This window comes from Ursus arctos, unplaced genomic scaffold (genome assembly GCF_023065955.2).
Source record: "Ursus arctos isolate Adak ecotype North America unplaced genomic scaffold, UrsArc2.0 scaffold_10, whole genome shotgun sequence".
NCBI lineage: Eukaryota > Metazoa > Chordata > Mammalia > Carnivora > Ursidae > Ursus > Ursus arctos.
In genome coordinates, this window is record NW_026622764.1 from 51,411,338 (window position 1) to 51,429,077 (window position 17,740).

Here is a 17,740-nt window from a genome sequence, read left to right on the forward strand (position 1 = left end):
CTGATCCAACTTCGGTTAGCAGAGTGATCTTGTGGAAGTTTTGTAGCCTCTCTGGGTTTCCTGACCCACAAAATGGGTATAATAATATGTACATCAGAGGGTCATTTTAGGAGTTTAGTGATTTCAGATAGGGCTTTGCCTGCTCATTAGTGCCTGTACACGGTAGCTTCTCCACAAATGTTCGTTTTTACTGCTTGTCTCTCTGGCTTTACTGGTTTTTTTAATTTCAAGTACTGCACAACTATAACAACAATTAAAGGATTTTTAAAAGAATGAATAACAAATTACCAATAATTCCAACATCCTAACATCAACCATTTTCTTTTTTTCCGGGGCCCCTCTCTGTGCATCTTAATAGAGATCTTGGGAATTTATCTTACAGAAAATGCCTGTGGACAAATTACAGATCTCTAGATTGGAAATCAAACTATAATATTTTACAATGACCATTGTAATAAAATTAGAATGTTTTTACTAAAATGAATAACTGATTATCGATACTAGTGATTAAATAAGAATATTTGTTCTTATTTATTTAACAGCTGAAAAATCGATCCAAGAGAATTTAGAGAAAGAACAGTCCTTTGGCCAGCTTTACGGCAAAGCAAGGTATGACAACTGTCAGTTATCGAGTGCCTGAACTTTGTGCCAGACATTCTTTATATACATGATGTCTTTACTCCTCAAAACAACCCAGTTAGCTAGGTATTTTTATGCCATTTCATCCACAAAGAGGGGGGTTCAAGAGCTTTAACACCTTGCTCTGAATCCCAATTAGGAAGGAGTGGAGTTGGCTCTGCTCCCAGGTCCACTAACCCTGACGTCCGCTCTCTTTCCCTTATCCTGATGCCTCCCGGGGTGTGTTCTCAGCCAAGTACAAAACTGCCCGGAAGATTTTAAGCCTAAATTCCTGAAAACTTCACTCCTGGCTTAGAGTGGATGCTGGGGATTTTATGAAGTCTCCTCGGGTGGTCATTCATTCCAACATGATCACAGTCCAAGGACCTCCCTACCTCTGAAGACATTTGTCACTTGTCATGTTGCGTTCAGGATGCCAGAGGAGGCATCCAGTGAAGTGAACGGAGGCCCTTCTGTGACAAATAGACTTACGAAGCTGGAGTTGGAGCTGGAAAAGACCTTGCAGATCTGCAAGTCTCCTTCAGGCACTGTCTGATGGATTTCCAGATCCGCAGCATTTTCTAAGCATTTGATCACAGCAAAGAGGATAAGCACTGCGAGTTAAAAGGGATAGCATCAGGCCTGAGGGCAAAAGAGAATGTTACCTCTTTTATGTCCCCTCCATTGGGAAATGGCAAGCTTCCAAGAACCCAGGCTTTGGAGACAGACTAATGTGGGTTTAAATTCTGGCTCATACACTTGCTTGTTGTGGCTTTAGACAAGTTACTTAACTACTTTTTTTTTTTAAGATGTGGGTCTATATTTATTTTTAAAGAATTATTTCTTTTACAGTAAAAATGGGTCACAAATTACTGCTTTGCTAGACGTAGTAACAATTATATCACTCTTGTTGACTGGTTCTTATTTATTTATTTAAAAAATTTTAATTCCAGTGTAGTTAACATACAGTGTTATATTAGTTTCAGGTGTACAATATATAGTGATTCAACAATTTTATACATTACTTAGTGTTCATTGTGATAAGAAGTTACTTAACTTCTATGAGCCCTCAGTTTCCTTATCTGAAAAATGGGGATCATATCACCTCACTTCAGAGAATTGTCATGAGGATGAAATAAAGTGATATGAGTCAAATATCGGACATGGTGCCTGGTGCACAGCCAGCATTTCCTAACTGTGCACGTGATTGATTTCCTTTCACGAAGCCAGGGCTTCTCTACTTTGCCTATTCCTTGGAATCACCTGTGTAGCTTTTACAAGTCTTAATGTCCAGGCAGTGCCCCAGACTGTCAGAGTTTCTGGGGTGGGAGCCAGGCAACAGTTTTTTTCAAAGCCCCTCTGGTATGTCCCTGTCCAGCCAAGGTTGGGCATCCCGGGACTGGATACAGTGTGAGTGACCCAGCAGGTGCACAGGGCTGAGCCTGTCTGCATGGGCTCTGCGGGAGCACAGTGGACCAGGCATCGGGGACTGAGGGCCACAGGGCTGTGTGGGAGGGACTCTCAGCTCTCCCTTGGAGCTGTGGGCAGAGCTGTCCCCAGGGCCTGGCCGAGGTTAATCACCCTGGGGCTGCTCCTTCCTCCGCAGCATTTTTATCCAAGTGAAACCAGCTTAAAATGGAATTTGAGGGCATCCTGGGAAAGAACCATGGCCAAAGCAGACTGCTGAAGGGGAGATGGCATACAAAGGGGGAGAAGAGGCAGCAGAAGGAGACAGTGAGAGCGAGCCTGTATCTATGGGTCCTGACCATGAAGGCACTCTGACTTTCAGTGCGAGGTGCCCAGAGTTACCCTCTCTTTCTCCCTCCTGAGTCAAGGACCCATAGACTCATTACTTTGAATGAGGTCTCCCCGAATCATTATTGGGAAGTGCAGTGTGGTCGGTCCCAGGACCAGCGGGATCACCCGGGAGCCAGTGAGAAATACAGTATCTCAGACCCCCACCCCTCCGCCAGCCTCCTGACCAGAATCCTTAAGGATGGGGCCTAGGACTATGCATTTGAACAAGGTTCCCAAGTGAACCTTGCTCATTAAAGATTGAGAAGCACTGCTATAGTGAAAATAGAACAAGTTTTAGAGGTGAGCGGTGCTTCTGAGTTTGAACCCTGGCTCTTTCACTTACTGTGTGATCTTGGAAAAGTTAACTTCTCTGAACTCTGGTTTCCCCTTCTGAAAACTGGGGATAAAAACATTTACCTTAATAACAGACTGCCAAGGGAATTGTGGATGGAATCCAGGGGGTCTATGGACTTGGATGGGAATGAAAGCGTTTTCATTCTCACTAATCACTAACTGAGATTTAGCATGCTGTTTAGTTATGAACGTCGGCAACAACTCATGGTATTTTAGCAACCTGTGACTTTGTCAGTAGTGGAAGTCACAGAAGTTTGCATATCGTGTTACACTTGTTGCAGAAATCTACATCCATTTGTATTCATCTACTTTCAAAATTACAGCTTTAGACTTGCTGTTAGATCTCGACATTTAATGTATTAATAATGAGGCACTTACGTTACTCCATCATAAAGGTTTTAAATCTTTATGAGAATTGTGTTTTCAACTAATTGGTTTTCTTTGTGATTTATTTATTTTTTTATGCGTGAATTTGAAAACTTTATTCTGAAAAGTGGTTCAGTGGCTCAGGGCACAAAGTTTAAGAAACCCCTCTCCTGCTTGCAAGTTGTGATGATTAAACAAGGGAATCCAATGTGTCTAACACTTAGTAGAAATGCCAGTAACAGCACCCTGACTGTTCTCTTCAACATCATCGTGCTTTGTCGTACACCTGGACCGTAGGATCTTCCAGTCTTTCCACATGCTGTGTCTAGTCAACAGTCCTTGTAGGCATCTTTCTGGTTAATTCTGGTTTTATGGAATGAAAGTTATTTCTTATTGAGTGCCTGCTCTGTGCCAGAGAGGTGAAGTAAGCTGTCTAGAATCATACTAGCCAGTGATGGGAAAGAAGGCATTCAGCCTTCACATTGCTATGTGTACTCCTACATCTAGATGTAGGGAAATAGATTAAGGGCTCCTACATCTATTCCTGGTTCGAGAAGGCAACAGAGGTGATATCAACTGGCTCACTGAACTCCTACAATTTCTTAGTTCTTGTACATTTAACAAACATTTATAGAAGAACGCATAGGGAGAAAGTTCCTTGACATTGGTCTTGGCGATGACCTTTTGGATTTGATACCAAAAGCAAAGGCAACAAAAGCAAAAATAAAGAAGTGGGACTACATCAGCTAAAGAGCTTCTGCACAACAAAGGAAACCATCAACAAAATGAAAAGGCAACCTACCAAATGGGAGAAAATATTTGCAAAGCATGTATCAGATAAGATGTTAATGTCCCACATATATAAAGAACTAGTATAACTCAATTGCAAAAAAACCAATTTCATTAAATAATGGGCAGAGGATCTGAATAGACATTCTTCCAAAACAGACATACAGATGGCCAAGAGGTTCATCAAGGAAATGCAAATCACATCGCATCAAACACATCAGAACCACAAAGAGAGATCACCTCACACCTGTTATAGAAAGGCTATTCTCAAAAGATAAGAGATAGCACGTATGGACGAGGATGTGAAAATAAGGAAATCCTTGTACACTGTGGGAGGGAGTGTAAATTAATGCAGCAAGGAAGGAAAACAATATGGAGGCTCCTCAAAAAATTTAAAAATAGAACTACCATATGATCCAGCAATCCCATTTCTGGATATGTATCCAAAGGAGATGAAATCAGGATATTGAAGAAATGTCTGCACTCCTGTGTTCAGGGCAGCATTATTCGCAAACCAAGAAACAGAAACAACCTTAGTGTCTACAACAGATGACTAAGAAGATGTGGTACATATATATAATGGAGTATCATTCAACTATGAGGAAGAAGGAAATCCTGCCATTTGCAACAGCACGGATGGACCTTGAGTCATTATGCTAAGTGAATAGTTCAGAAAAAGACAAATACTCTATGATCTCCCTTATATGTGGAATCTGAAAAGGCCAAACTCATAGAAACAGAGAGTGGAATGGTTGCCACAGACTGGGGCATGGGATAAATGGGGAGATGTTGGTCAAAGGGCATAATCTTTCAGTTATAAGATGCATAAGTTCTGGGGGTCCAAAGCACAGCATGATGACCATAGTCAACAATACCATATTATACACATGTAAGTTGCTGAGAGAGCAGATCTTAAATGTTCTTACCACAAAAATAAAAAATGAAAATTACATGAGGTGATAGAAATGTTAACTAAGCCTATTGTAATTATTTTGCAATGATTATATATGAGACCAAATTATCAGCTTGTATACCTTAAATGTATACAATGTTATATGTCAATCATATCTCAATAAAGCTGGAACAAAAACAAAATTTAAAGAAATAACAACAACAACAACAACAACAACAACAACAACAAAACCCAGTAAGTCCAATTGGCTGTATCCATTTGTGATTATGTACCCATGTGCTTTATTTTTTGTTTGCTGATGTTTCATTACAGGGCTCCTGGGCTGGGGTTTGGGGGTTCTGGCCCCTGAGAGATTTTTATTTTGTTACAGACCCTTTGCAACAATAGTATATCTAGGCTTATGTAAACTGTCCTGGTTTACTGGACATAGACCATTTAGGGAGCACTGAGAAGCCTGGGGTTAGGAGGAAAAGGAAATAACATTTATTGAGTGCTTGGCACTGTGATTTTACATTCATTTCAATCTCTATTAGTGCACAAAAAGGTATTTACAAAAAAAATTCTGCCCATTTCACAAACAAGAAAACTAAAGTCTAGAGAGGGTAAATGACTTTCCTGCATCTCCTAGCTAGCAAGAAGGGTCAGAGTTAGCATCCAGACTTTAGTGTGTCTGCCTGACATCCAAGACAATCAAGGCCAGGCTCTTTAAAACACAGGTGTTGGGGTGCCTGGGTGGCTCAGTTGGTTAAGCGACTGCCTTTGGCTCGGGTCATGATCCCAGGGTCCTGGGATAGAGTCCCGCATCAGGCTCTCTGCTCAGTGGGGAGCCTGCTTCTCCCTCTTCTGCTCCCCCTGCTTGTACTCTCTCAATGTCAAATAAACAAATAAAATCTTTAAAAATAAATAAATAAATAAATAAATAAATAAATAAATAAATAAAACACAGGTGTTGCTTCCCACAGAAGGTGCTTCCTACCACCAATGGGCCCCTGCAGCCACACCAACCCCTTGTGTGAGACATTACTCTGTACCCTGCTTGAAGCCACCAAGATCACCAAGTTGTCAAAGAAAGGAGCCCTGGAGTCTCAGCAGAGTCTTTGAAACATTCTACTTTGATCTTGGTGCAGAGCTTGGGCTCACCCTGGACTCTCTGGGCCTCAGGCATGATGGTCATCAAGAACCACTTGACCCTGCTCCGTGTTTCACTCTACTGCGTCCCTGCCATTTTGCTCCGCTGATGAGAATGTTACATGGGGCAGAGCTGAAAGCTCTCCTGCAGCCCTAGGAGATTGCATCTATTTCTGTTTCCTTATCTGTGTGTTCTTTCATTCTATCAGACAAGGAAATTAAATAGATCTGGCACCATTTGCTCTCCAGAAAGCTACTTTGGCTGCTAAATCTACCAAAAAGGGTGGATTTATTTGGGTGTTCCTTTCCGAAGTGAGTGAACAGGCCTTTTCAGAGCTGCCCGCAATTAGCCAAAAGGCCTGAGCTGCCGTGCCAGGCCCACCTGTCAAAAGGATGGCAGCCAAATGGGGCAGATGGGATTGGAGCAAGGCCAACAGATAGCCTCTTAATTTAGCCTCAGAGTCCTTTCCCACTCTGTTCTGTGTGCCCCTGGAAATAGGAAATCCGTGGAAGGCAAGAACATGAGTCAGAGAAAACCATCCAGGAGTCTGTGCGTTAAAAACTCACCTCCAAACCGCAACAGTAATTCTTTAGGGGGAAAAAAAAGCTGAAAACCAAAATTAAATATTGGTTTTGCTCATGCTTCCTGGAAGGCTCTCCCTTGCCTTGTCCTCTCTGTGAATAAATGTCTACCTCTCCATCCTTCAAAGGTCATCCCCTCTCAGGAGCTTTGCCCAGCACTGCCTCCTCTCCCCACCTCCCGAGGCAGAGCCCGCTGGTGCTTCTTTGTGCAGCCTTAGCATATTGAAACAACCTCTTGGCATAGTTGTGGGTTCATATTATTGTATATTTTTAATTTTGACATGCTCCAAGAGGGAGGTAAGGTGGATTGCAAATATACAATTGAAATGTAGATATAGGGAAATAAAGGTTAACAATGTAAGAAATAATGAAGAATGAGGTTTATGCATAGAGTACACATTCTGGGGTCTTCTACTCAGTCTTCAGGTGGGCCACGGCTTCAGCCCTAAGCTTTACAGCAGCCAACCCAACCCTTTGAGGAGTCATGAACAATGTCCTCAGCAACATCCTTAGAATGGATATTATACATTGCATGGGGCTGTGTTAGGAAACATACCATACTGTCCACCTATGGCATCACATCTAAGTGCCCTTCAGGGTAAGCTATTCTGCATGGTGGCCCATTCAAGGAGATCTGGCTCTACGGTCTTTAGTTGGCCCGGCTAGATTCACAGACAGGCTTTACTGAATCAGAAGAACTGCTGGTCTTGCTGGCCTCACTGGAGATTTGGAGAAGGGTTATGCAGTGGTCATGAAGGATATTCATTCTCTTCATTACTGAGCATCGGAGCCCCTTCCTAGCTTTGTGGAATTCCCTGAGCTATCATAGATCCTCCCTACCATTGTAGGAGCTGAAAGTGGTAGCTACTTGCTCCACCAGCCTCCTTTGCAACTGGCTGGAGGGCAGGTGCTCCGGGCGGCACCGACTTGCCCCGGAGTTATGATGACGACATAGGTGCTGGCAGAGGCTGCAGAAGGATGACCTTTTGAGGGTAGCACTGGCACCCACCTTGACTGGTGGCACTCAGTGACTGATGTCAGCACTATCAGTAGTGGAGACTGTGACCTCGCCATTTGACTCAAACCACTGTCCTGGCTGCAGGACCCTGAACCTGGTTCCCCTGTCCTCCTGCTAATTCTGTGCACCTCTCAATATCCTTGTAATGAGTTTATTTTCTGCTAAAATCAGCCTGAGTTAGTTCCCATCGCTTGCAAGAAAGAGCCTGTCTGATTCATGCAGCTCTTCTACTCTGCCTCCTGCTCCTTGCACACAGAGCAAAGGAAAGTCAGACGACTATGAAAATCAGGGCTGTGTAAGAACATAAGGATACAATCCAGGTCTGCCCACAGAGAGTCCCTAGAAGCATGGATAGAAGAATTGAACAGATGAGGGGAGACTATTCCAGCGCTGACCCACCTGGAATCTCAAAGCCTAGAATCGTGCTGTCCAATATGTTAGCCATTAGCCACACGTGGCTGTTAAAATATGAATTTAGTTAAAATTAAATACAGTTAAAAATTTGTTTTCTCAGGTGCACTAGCCACATATCAGGTATAGTAGGCACCTACACCTAGTGGCTACTGTTTTGCACAGCAAAGGTATGGGATAATTTCATTATTGCAGGAAGTTCCATTGGACCATGCTGGCCTAGGACCTTGAGATTCCAGGTTGGGTGGCAGGACTACTGCCTTGTTTGGTCACTCCATCTTTCTGGTGATGGGGCTAGGAGTACAAAAGCAGTGGGGGAGCAGTTCTGAGCTTCAGTCCCAGTGGACCTCAAATCTATACCAGCTAGCAGGACCAGAAACACTGGGTGTGCCCTGTGAGAAATGGTGGAGGTATGGGGAACCACGATTACCCTCCTGCATCTCTGTCTTGTTTATGTCCCATATATTGCTTGTTGTTGGCTGCCTCAGAGGGAAACAAAAGTAAAGTCAACTTTGAATCTAGTCCTCCCCATCATTCTCATGGTTCGAGGACCTGGGCTGGGCTCTGCAACCCAGGCAGGGACAGAGGCTGTCTCATGCAGAGATGTGTGTTGGCGGTGGGGGCTCTGTGCTTACCCAGGATCTGGCACAGTGCTTGGCAGATTGGAAGTACCCAGCAAGGGACCTGATGTAGGACAGTCAGGTAATTTTCATGCCACATATCTTTCCTTTGAGGGATAAGGGAGACAGTATAGTAATGATGACATGATGGTGTATGAAAAAAAAGGAGTTTAGGGTATAAGTTTGTTATAATTGGTATTATGGGAAAAATAGGTTGCATGTGTGAAGATGTTTGGCCTTATGGGATTTTTTTCTTTTGAAATTCCTTAAATATGATATATATATATAAAAATCAGAATGGTTAAGAATAGGTTCAGACAGATGTGATTCCTTCTGTGAAATGAGAACAGTAATAGTGCCTACTCATTGCGTTGTATGAGGAATAAATGAGATAATGCATGAAAACATTTAGGACAGTCCTTAGCACATGATAAATGCTAAGTACAAGATGGCAGTTACTGTTATTTTGCTCTAGAATTCTGCAGGATAATAAAAGGTCCAGGATCCTTGGCATCCTTCTCACGTTATGGCTTTGGTCCCCTTTCTGGTGGGACAGGGCTGGGAAGGGGCTGAGCCTGGGGGTGGTTTCTGGATCCCGTCAGCCCCAGGCCTCTGCCCACAGGGCAGCTCTGCTAAGTCTCTGTTGCCCACTCCCTCCATGAGGATGCTGCCAACCTTCTCACACCATTTTACACTTCTTGGTTTCAGCCATGGAGGTTTAGAGGGATTTTGTTTTTAATTACAAAAGTCTGTCATTTTTGCAAATGATTTTGCCCTTTGCAGCAATTCCACCCAAAACAAACTCACTCTTCGGTTTTCTTTCCGCTGCCCTGTCTCCTCCCTTCTGTTCACATCCTGCGGCTATTAATGAGGGCTCAGTCAGCAACCCGGGAGGACGCAGAGAGCCGCCTCCTCCTCCCTCCCTCTCTCTCTGCCTATTTGTGTCTTTTTCTGTGCATCTGTTTCTGTCCGTCCTCCCTTGCCTGTCACTTTTCTGCTCTTTATGTCCCTGGAATCTTCAAACACCCTCTGGGGGCTGTGGTTTGGAATGCAGGTACTACTAATAAAAAACCGTGCCCCCCTCAAGCTCCACCGCAGCCTCAGCAGACTTCTGTGGGAGGGGGAAGGTAGGGGGCAGGAAGGGGGCTGCCCATCAGAAAATGGATTCCTCTTTCCCAGGCAGGAGATCAAAATGCATCCGCCTTCTTACAGCCCTTTCTCCGAAAGAGAAGTTACTGTACGCGGGTTCCTGCCTGGAAAAACTTCTGGTTGAGGAAGTCCTGTCGCAAAACAAACTTTTAAATATCAAATGTATTGAAACAAAATCTTTGGGCTGTTTAACTGGTTTAGTCTACTTGCAGACATGCAGAATTCTGTATCTTAACCCTTTCATAATCTATTTTTTGATATATTATCCCACTCTTTGTTTCTCAGGATAGCCTTTTTATAGTAGGAGAGGTGGTGTTATTTTTTTTAAGATTTGTTTATATGCTTTTGAGAGGGAGAGAGGGCAGAGAGAGAAGGAGAGAGAATCTCAAGCAGACTCCCCACTGAGCACAGAGCCTGCCAACCCCACCCCAGGGCTTAATCCCACCATCCTGAGATCATGACCTGAGCTGAAACCAAGAGTCAGACACTTAACCGACTGAGCCACCCAGGCGCCCCGAGGTGATATTATTATTATTGTCTCCATTTTTTAAGAGTGGGAACTGAGGGTCAGGGAGACACAATGATTTGCCCACAGTCACAAAGTTTCATTGTCCCAGGGCCCTTGTCCGCTAGGGACCTTGAGGCCCCCCACTCCCTTCCATGCCCCCAGCTCTTGACTCTATGGTTCCCACAAGAAATTTCAAGGAACTCAGACCAAACTTGCCCCAGAGAGTCTGTGTGGCTTTGATGCATATGGTGTCCTCTATAAATCCTGGTCCAGGGCCGCATTTGCTGGCTGGGGCTCCTGGCTGAGCGCCGCTCAGAGATCTAATCACGTTCTCGGTTTTTGTCACCGCAGTGAATCTTACAGCAGAGCTATGACAGCCAAAGCAGAAACCCTGGTGACAGAAGTTGCTCTCGGAGGGTTTGGCGGAATAAATTACTCAAACACTCGGGTTTCTCTAAAAGCGATGAAACTTAATTTCTGGTATGATACTGGGATAAACAAAATGTAATCTACACCATTGTCCTAGCTCATCCAATTCGTATCTTCTTTTTCCATGTAAGTAATTGAAAAAAGAAATTACAGAGACCTTCTGGAGCATTATCTTATTTGGATCCGATTTTAACCAGAATGCCAAATATTTCATACTGTAGGCAACTGCATAGTTGCTGTAAATGCAAGGCGAACTTCAAGGTGAAGGAGCTCCCCTGTATGATGGCAAATGCAAATGTTTAAAGCTACTCAACAATTTTCCCCTTGCAGCTGCCCATTTTATCTCCTGCAAAACTAGTAATGATACAAGCAGTTGATTATGGTTTACAATAGCAATAAACCTCTCACAATTGGTTGTTTCCAAAATAAATAGCCATTCTGTTAAATGTTAAATAACAAGTCATAAACTGCTGAAAACAACCAATTTCTTGTGGATTATTGCCTGAATAAATTTCAGCAGGAACGGCAGATCATTAAGCCGTGAACACCACAGATCAAAACCATTGAAATTAAAAAAAAAAAAAAAAACCCAACCAACCAATCAATCAACTAATCCATGAAGAAGAACTCCCATTTTATAAACAAAATCACACCACATATTGTAACATATCCTTTGAATCTTTTCCTTTGTTGTTCACGGTTAGCTCTATTCTTGCCCAAACCCTTACATTCTTTCCGAGATGGAAGAACATCTCGCCTGGTGGTTAGATTGGCCACTCGGAGAGCATGAGTTTCACGCAGCTGCATTCTGTAGGCACCACGTGTAAAGGCGACAATATTCCAATTGATAAAACACAGACCTGTCCACCAAGTTACACATTTGAGTCAAAGCTCAGTGGCAAATAGATTCAAACTGCAGCTCTAATAGAAGCTGTTCTCACAAGAGGAGCCAACTTCATCGGTGTGATTGACAGAAGATTCCTCGCCATAGCAACCGGGGTTATCTCTCTGGAGTAACAACATTAACCTCCTTCATAACCAGTTTTTCATCCTTAAGTATGAAAGGCAGTTGCATGCATCTTGCATGATCCTTTATTTTTATTTTTGAGTGAACAGTTAGCACTTAGATAAAAATAGGACAAGATGGCAGGGAAACCAAATTAATTTCAAATTTCTCCTGGAAAAAGCATGACAGTGGGTGTTGTGGGCAGAACAGTCAAAGGGCAGGAAGGGTCCCTGTGTCTTCTGAGCACAGGACGATGGCAGAACTAGCCTACTGCATTGCGTTGATTTGCTTTGTGCTGTCTTGGAGCGAGGCTGGAGACTTTTTTCAGATTTTATTCCTGCCTCATTCTTTGGCCTCATAACCCCTAATACGTGTGTATATGCACACACACACACACACCCTCACACACACCCCTACCTTAGCTGCGTTCAAGTACAAAATAATAATCGGTCTGTGGGAAATAGGTGGGAAAATGCATATTCTATCTGGGAAAATACGCATAGTCTATCACCTTTTTGAAAGGGATTGCTAAGTGGGTCCAAACCACTTGTCGTCCTCCATCTGGAGTTCTGTGGACGCCTTGGACGTCAGTGTGTGAAAATGTCTCTGCAGCATCTCAGCAGCACCTCGCATGGATGCTGTTCTGCTGCTCTGGGCCTTCCTTCTAACACCAGTCTCTGCAAGTGAAAAGCGAGGCACTCAAGCCCCAAGGAACACTTGGACAGTGATGAGGAAAGACAGACCATAAACCTGGATGGGCCGCCTCTGAGTCTCGTTCTCCCCATCCCATATCCCAGCTCAGAATCATTTCCCGTGGGAATCAATTTAATTGCAATTGCTGCCTTGACAGGTTGAGCAATCTTTCTTGAGGCTTGTGTATCATTCAAACTCATGGTCTTGCAACCTAAGTCCCCAGTCGTAATCTCGGAGAATTTCAGTCCTCTGCTGAGGAAAAGGCCTAGGTGGGAAAGAAAAAAGGTGTCACCTGGGCTAATACAAGAGGAACCTGGGAATAGGGTACTGAAAAAGAGCAGAACAACATGAGCCTAAGAGGGAGAAGGTAGCAGAATCCTTCCAGGCCAAGCTCGGACCTGATTTGGATCTAAGCAAATCAATGAGCCAAAGGAATGACAACAGATTTCAAAAAATGTTCTGTGAAGCAACTTTGTACCAAATCTGGAAGTAGGAAGAACTCTTTGAGGTCCCTGTTGTATTGGACACAAACACTGAAGACCTCCTCAGATTCCCTTCATGACCACCTTACTTCTGAAGATGCTGCCCAGTCCTGCATCGCCCACCAATAACGTTGTTGCCTTTGCCAAGCTCTGGAATTGCCCAGATGCCAAGTGGAGGCCCTAAGCCTCACAGCCTCACTGCTGAGCACATTCATTCCGAGTTGCTCTCCACTCCGGGAGTAAGATGTAATGCCACAGCCAAGGACATGGGACCTGGTTTCCTGAGTGGCTGCTGAGGGACCAGATGACACCCAGGGGAGCAGGGTGTTGCCTCCCTGGGAGTGAACCTGGACTCAGGTAACTAGAGATGGAGAGTCTATTCTGTCTCTACCCCGGGGTACGGTTTCTCCTGGCAAACCTACAGCGGTTCCTTGGGCTGAGGGGACACAACACAGAACAGCCCACCAGAAAGCCATGTCTGGGGCAGCACCATCACATCACATTGCTTCTTGTCTTCCCTGCCTTTCTTGCCCTGTTCTTCTCACCCTCCCCATTCTAGGGGTTTACTCCCAAATAAAGTAGCTGTACCATATCCTTGCCTCAGGCTCTGCAAGCAGGATGTGGCTGAGAAAATCACCTCTAAGAGTCCTACACAGGGCTGTGGCAATGTTCTCTAAACAGCTTTTAGGTCAATAAGTGGGGGTGAAAAATATAGCCCTTCTCTCTGAATGAGTCCAAAGACCCTCCCTTTCATTTGTTAAATGACTCCGTGACTCACAGCCACCTCTGGAAGCGCAAGTTTCCTAAAGACTGAGGCATGAGAAAGAGTTGGTTATTTGCTTTTAAGAAATAGTATAATGGGCCTTTCTTACTCATCAACAATAGTATTGAACTGGGAGAAAATTAAGGCTCTTTGCATCTAAGGTGTTTGCAATTAGTTTCTTTTAAAACAGAAAAGAAATTTATTTTAATAATCTAAAGAAAAACAGCAACAGCAGCAAAACCCCATCCCAAATTGCTGGTGTTATCAGACTGAGGAGACTTAAGACCTACTCTAAAAATGCACAGAGGTGGCATTGCCTTTCCTGGTTGAGAGGAAAGAACACCGATGCTCCTCTTTCCCACTCAATGCTCTCCTCACGAAGTCTTGCTAGACCCTGTGGCTCATGTAAATATTTCATTATTTACGGGTGTGTTGGTTTATTCATGTGCCTGCCCCAGCCATCCTGTGATCTCTCTTTGTTTCGCCGAGTCTGTGTGACTGGTGGGTGGCAGCTGGTGCTAATGAGGCCAAAGTCTGGGTTCCATCTCCACGGGGGCCAGTTAACTTCACTGTGCTCCACTGCCAGAGGCTGCGCCCAGCCCCTCTGGTTGGGGGTCTGTGTGTGTAACACTGGGCGAAGGGCTCGCCAACACAAAGGAGGGAGTGGCAGGAGATAGATGGTTCCACGCGCCATCTCCCCTTCTCCTGGAGAAATGGCGATGCCCCATAGTGCCTTTACCCTCTGCAAAGGTCAGCACTGGTTTCCTCTAGGATTACCTATTTGATCCTCTCGAAGGTGATTGTGCATGTGGTTTCGGAGTGTTCAGTTTTCTAATCAGCAAGTATTTGCCAATTACCTGCCACGCATTAAGGACTGTTACACCCTTCTTTTGCTTCAATACCCTGGCACATTTGTTGTTCACTTACTGGCGAATACTGAAGGCTCTGGTGGGGGAGGCGGGGAGTACAGTCTGTGGGCATCAGAAAATAAACTAGGTGGAGTTACAGATTTTCTAACGGGTTTTGGGACTAGAGCTACAGCCGTTACAGTGTGGGGATCGATAAACAATAAATAGGAAAAGCTAGTAAAAAATCTGTGTGTTACCTGATGATAAGTGCTGAGGAGAAAATTAAAGCTGGAACAGCAATGGAGGTTGCTGGGAAGGATTAGGCCATTCTAAAGATGGCTACTCCCTGCCCTACGCCTCCCCCAGCCTGTCCCTAAGTGCATACATGCTGCAAGCCTGGGCATCACGTGTGGTCCTGTGACGGGAACCTACACAGTCACTGGGATTACTTTTCCCACCACCTGGACAAGTGGGGGCTCAGCGCAGAGGTGGAAGAATAAAGGGATGAGTCATTTCCTGCCCTGTGGAGTTAGAGTCATCAGTTCATACCTGACCATGAAACACGAAAATTACCTCACAAGGCAACTCAAGGCCAAATGAGTGAGGAAGAAAGCAGACGCTCCCTGAGTTCCCAGCAAGAAAGGGTGACCTCGGGGTGACTGGGGTGTGCGGATAAGGGTTATTGTGGAACACATAGAGGAGGGGAGATTTGAGTAGGTTGTGAAGCATGGCTGAGACGTGGATCCTTGAACAGGAGTGAGAGCACTACAAACGTGTGTCCCTGTGTGAGGGACGGTAGACTATTTTGGACATGTTCAGGGCTGAGGAAGACTGCCCAGGCTGGAACAGAATGGCTGTACTGGGAAAGAAAAGAAAAGGGTTGGCAAAGACTAGGGCAGATAGCGGAAGTCCTGGCATTCCAGATGGAGAAGTCTGGACTTGTCCTAAGGGCGATTCTCTACTTTGGATGGCGGGTTATAGCAGATAGAACCATATCTGTTTCCTTTATGCATGTATATATGTATGTTGTAGCCGTGCCAGATATAAAATATAGGAGACCCAGCTAAATTTGGATTTCAGATAAACAACAGATCATTTTTCAGCGTAAGTATGTCCCATGAAATATTTGGGGAATAAATACAGACACCCAGGTAAATTTGTATTTCAGATAATGATGGACAATTTTTTTTTTCTATTAGTATGTCCCACATACCTGAGTATTTTTATGTGCTAAGTTTGTCAACCCAATATGTGGTGCTGAAAAGTGCTGACACTGTGGACTCCAGGGCAGAGTCCCCTTCTGTTACACTAACTGACTTGGAGAGCTCTGCCACCAGGGAGCTCATTTTTCAGCCACCTTGGGGGCTGGCCCAGCTCTCTGATGACTCCAGTCTGTGAATTACCTATGAGAACTGCTGGACACTTTGCTCTCTCCCCCAGGGTCAGCTGCAGCTCCCCAAATCTGCCTCTCTGGAGTTCAGCATAGCAATCCTGTCTTTTGCCCGCAGAGTGGTAACAGCACAGAGAATCGATAGGCAGCCCCGACATGTGGAGTGAGCGGGAATACAACCGTCTACCCTGAGCCAGTATTGATTGTGCAGGCAGGCTGTCCATAAACCAAGCAGGCATGCTGAAATGGGATGGTGTCAGCAGCCTTGACTTTCATGGGTAAGACTCTCCAGCTATCCCTCAAAGTCTGACAGGCTCGGAGCGAGAACCAGCAACTTCTGTCCATTCACTAATGCAATGCCTGGGGGAGCTGCATTATATTCTCTTTTTCTCCCCCCTTCTTTTTAAAATACGAAGTTGAGGGGAAAAAACCCACAACGGTCTTCTCTCCTTCAGGACTCTGTCTCTTAAATGTGTCCCTCATTCAGTGTAGGCACCAAAGCAAAAAATAGAAAAACGAATAGAGGTTGCTTTGAAAGTCTAGAATGTGCTGAGCACTGTCGTGAGCATTTTGGATGTATTATGGTGTTTTATCCCTATAGGAATTCTAGGAGATAGATAGTACTCTCCCCATTCCACAGATTCAGAAATGGAGACTCAGCAAGGCTGAGTAATCTGCTCAGGGCATCCTGCTAGTAGGTCAGAGCCTGGGTTCAAACTCGGGTCCATTTGACTTACCACTACTGCCTGTTCACAGACCCAGCTATGCTGCATATACCACTGGTTTGTTAGGCTAGTTTTTCCTTGAATATTCCTAAGTGATAAAAAAAAATCCTCTGAGAAACTATTCCTGGTTGCCTTTAAAAAGGTCAGGTACCCCTCTGCTGTCAGGCGATTTCCTTCCCACCCGTGCTGTTAAAAAACCCCTCCCCGCCCCATTGTGCTATGAAGACGTTCACCTTCTGCGTCGTCTCCATTTATCCCTGAGGTCCTCAAGGTCGACATTAGTCTTTTTCTATCAAGTGTGTCCCTTTCTACCTGCAGGGCCTACAATCTTGCTTGGCACACAGTAGACTCTCAATAAATATCTGCTGTTGGATCCTATTATTTCTAATTCTCTTTTTCCATTTGTGAGGGATCTCCAAGGATGCTGTCGTGTTGATGTGTTTCATTTGTGACTGCTGGTCTTCTGCATTCGTATCTATTTTTTTTTACAGTGAGTTTCGTATTTGCCTGCCCTCACTGAGGATTCAGCTGACTAGTCAATACCAATACTGATAGAAGGTTCTTCTGTGGCTGAATGATTGGACAAGCATGGTTGCCAAATGGCTATATTTGCAGAAACCCAAACTAATCTTCTCAGTTGTTCTTCTCTGCCATTTGGTGGGAGGGTTTGGAAAGAAACAAGCCTGATGGGAAACCTAACTGCCTGGACTTGGGATCTTAAGGCCAATGTATATTCAGTCACAGTGATATAGGGATGGAGTATCAAGAGAAGGGGATAGAAGACACCAAGGAAAGAGGATGACAGATTACTTCTGATCCTACCTCCTCACGAAAGCTCTGTGGGAAAAGTCACCCTAGTTTTGAAAAGAGTACATGTTCCCACAAAGCCTTCCAAGAAGTAGATGGACAAATTTTCTCATGGTTCTGCTTCCAGAAGGAAATATGGGTGTAAAAGGAAGTATGTGATCCTATGTGTACTCTGGCCCTTCAGGGACAAACAGGCTGTGGAGCTGGTAGTTGAAGTTCACGGACAGGCTGTGGCTGAGGGGGTGGCATGGATCTCGAGCCCAGCCACAGGACGCTCAAGCACTAAGGAGGTCTATAAATGGAGATCATGGCATTTAAACATTTTCCATCTTTGTGATCTTCTG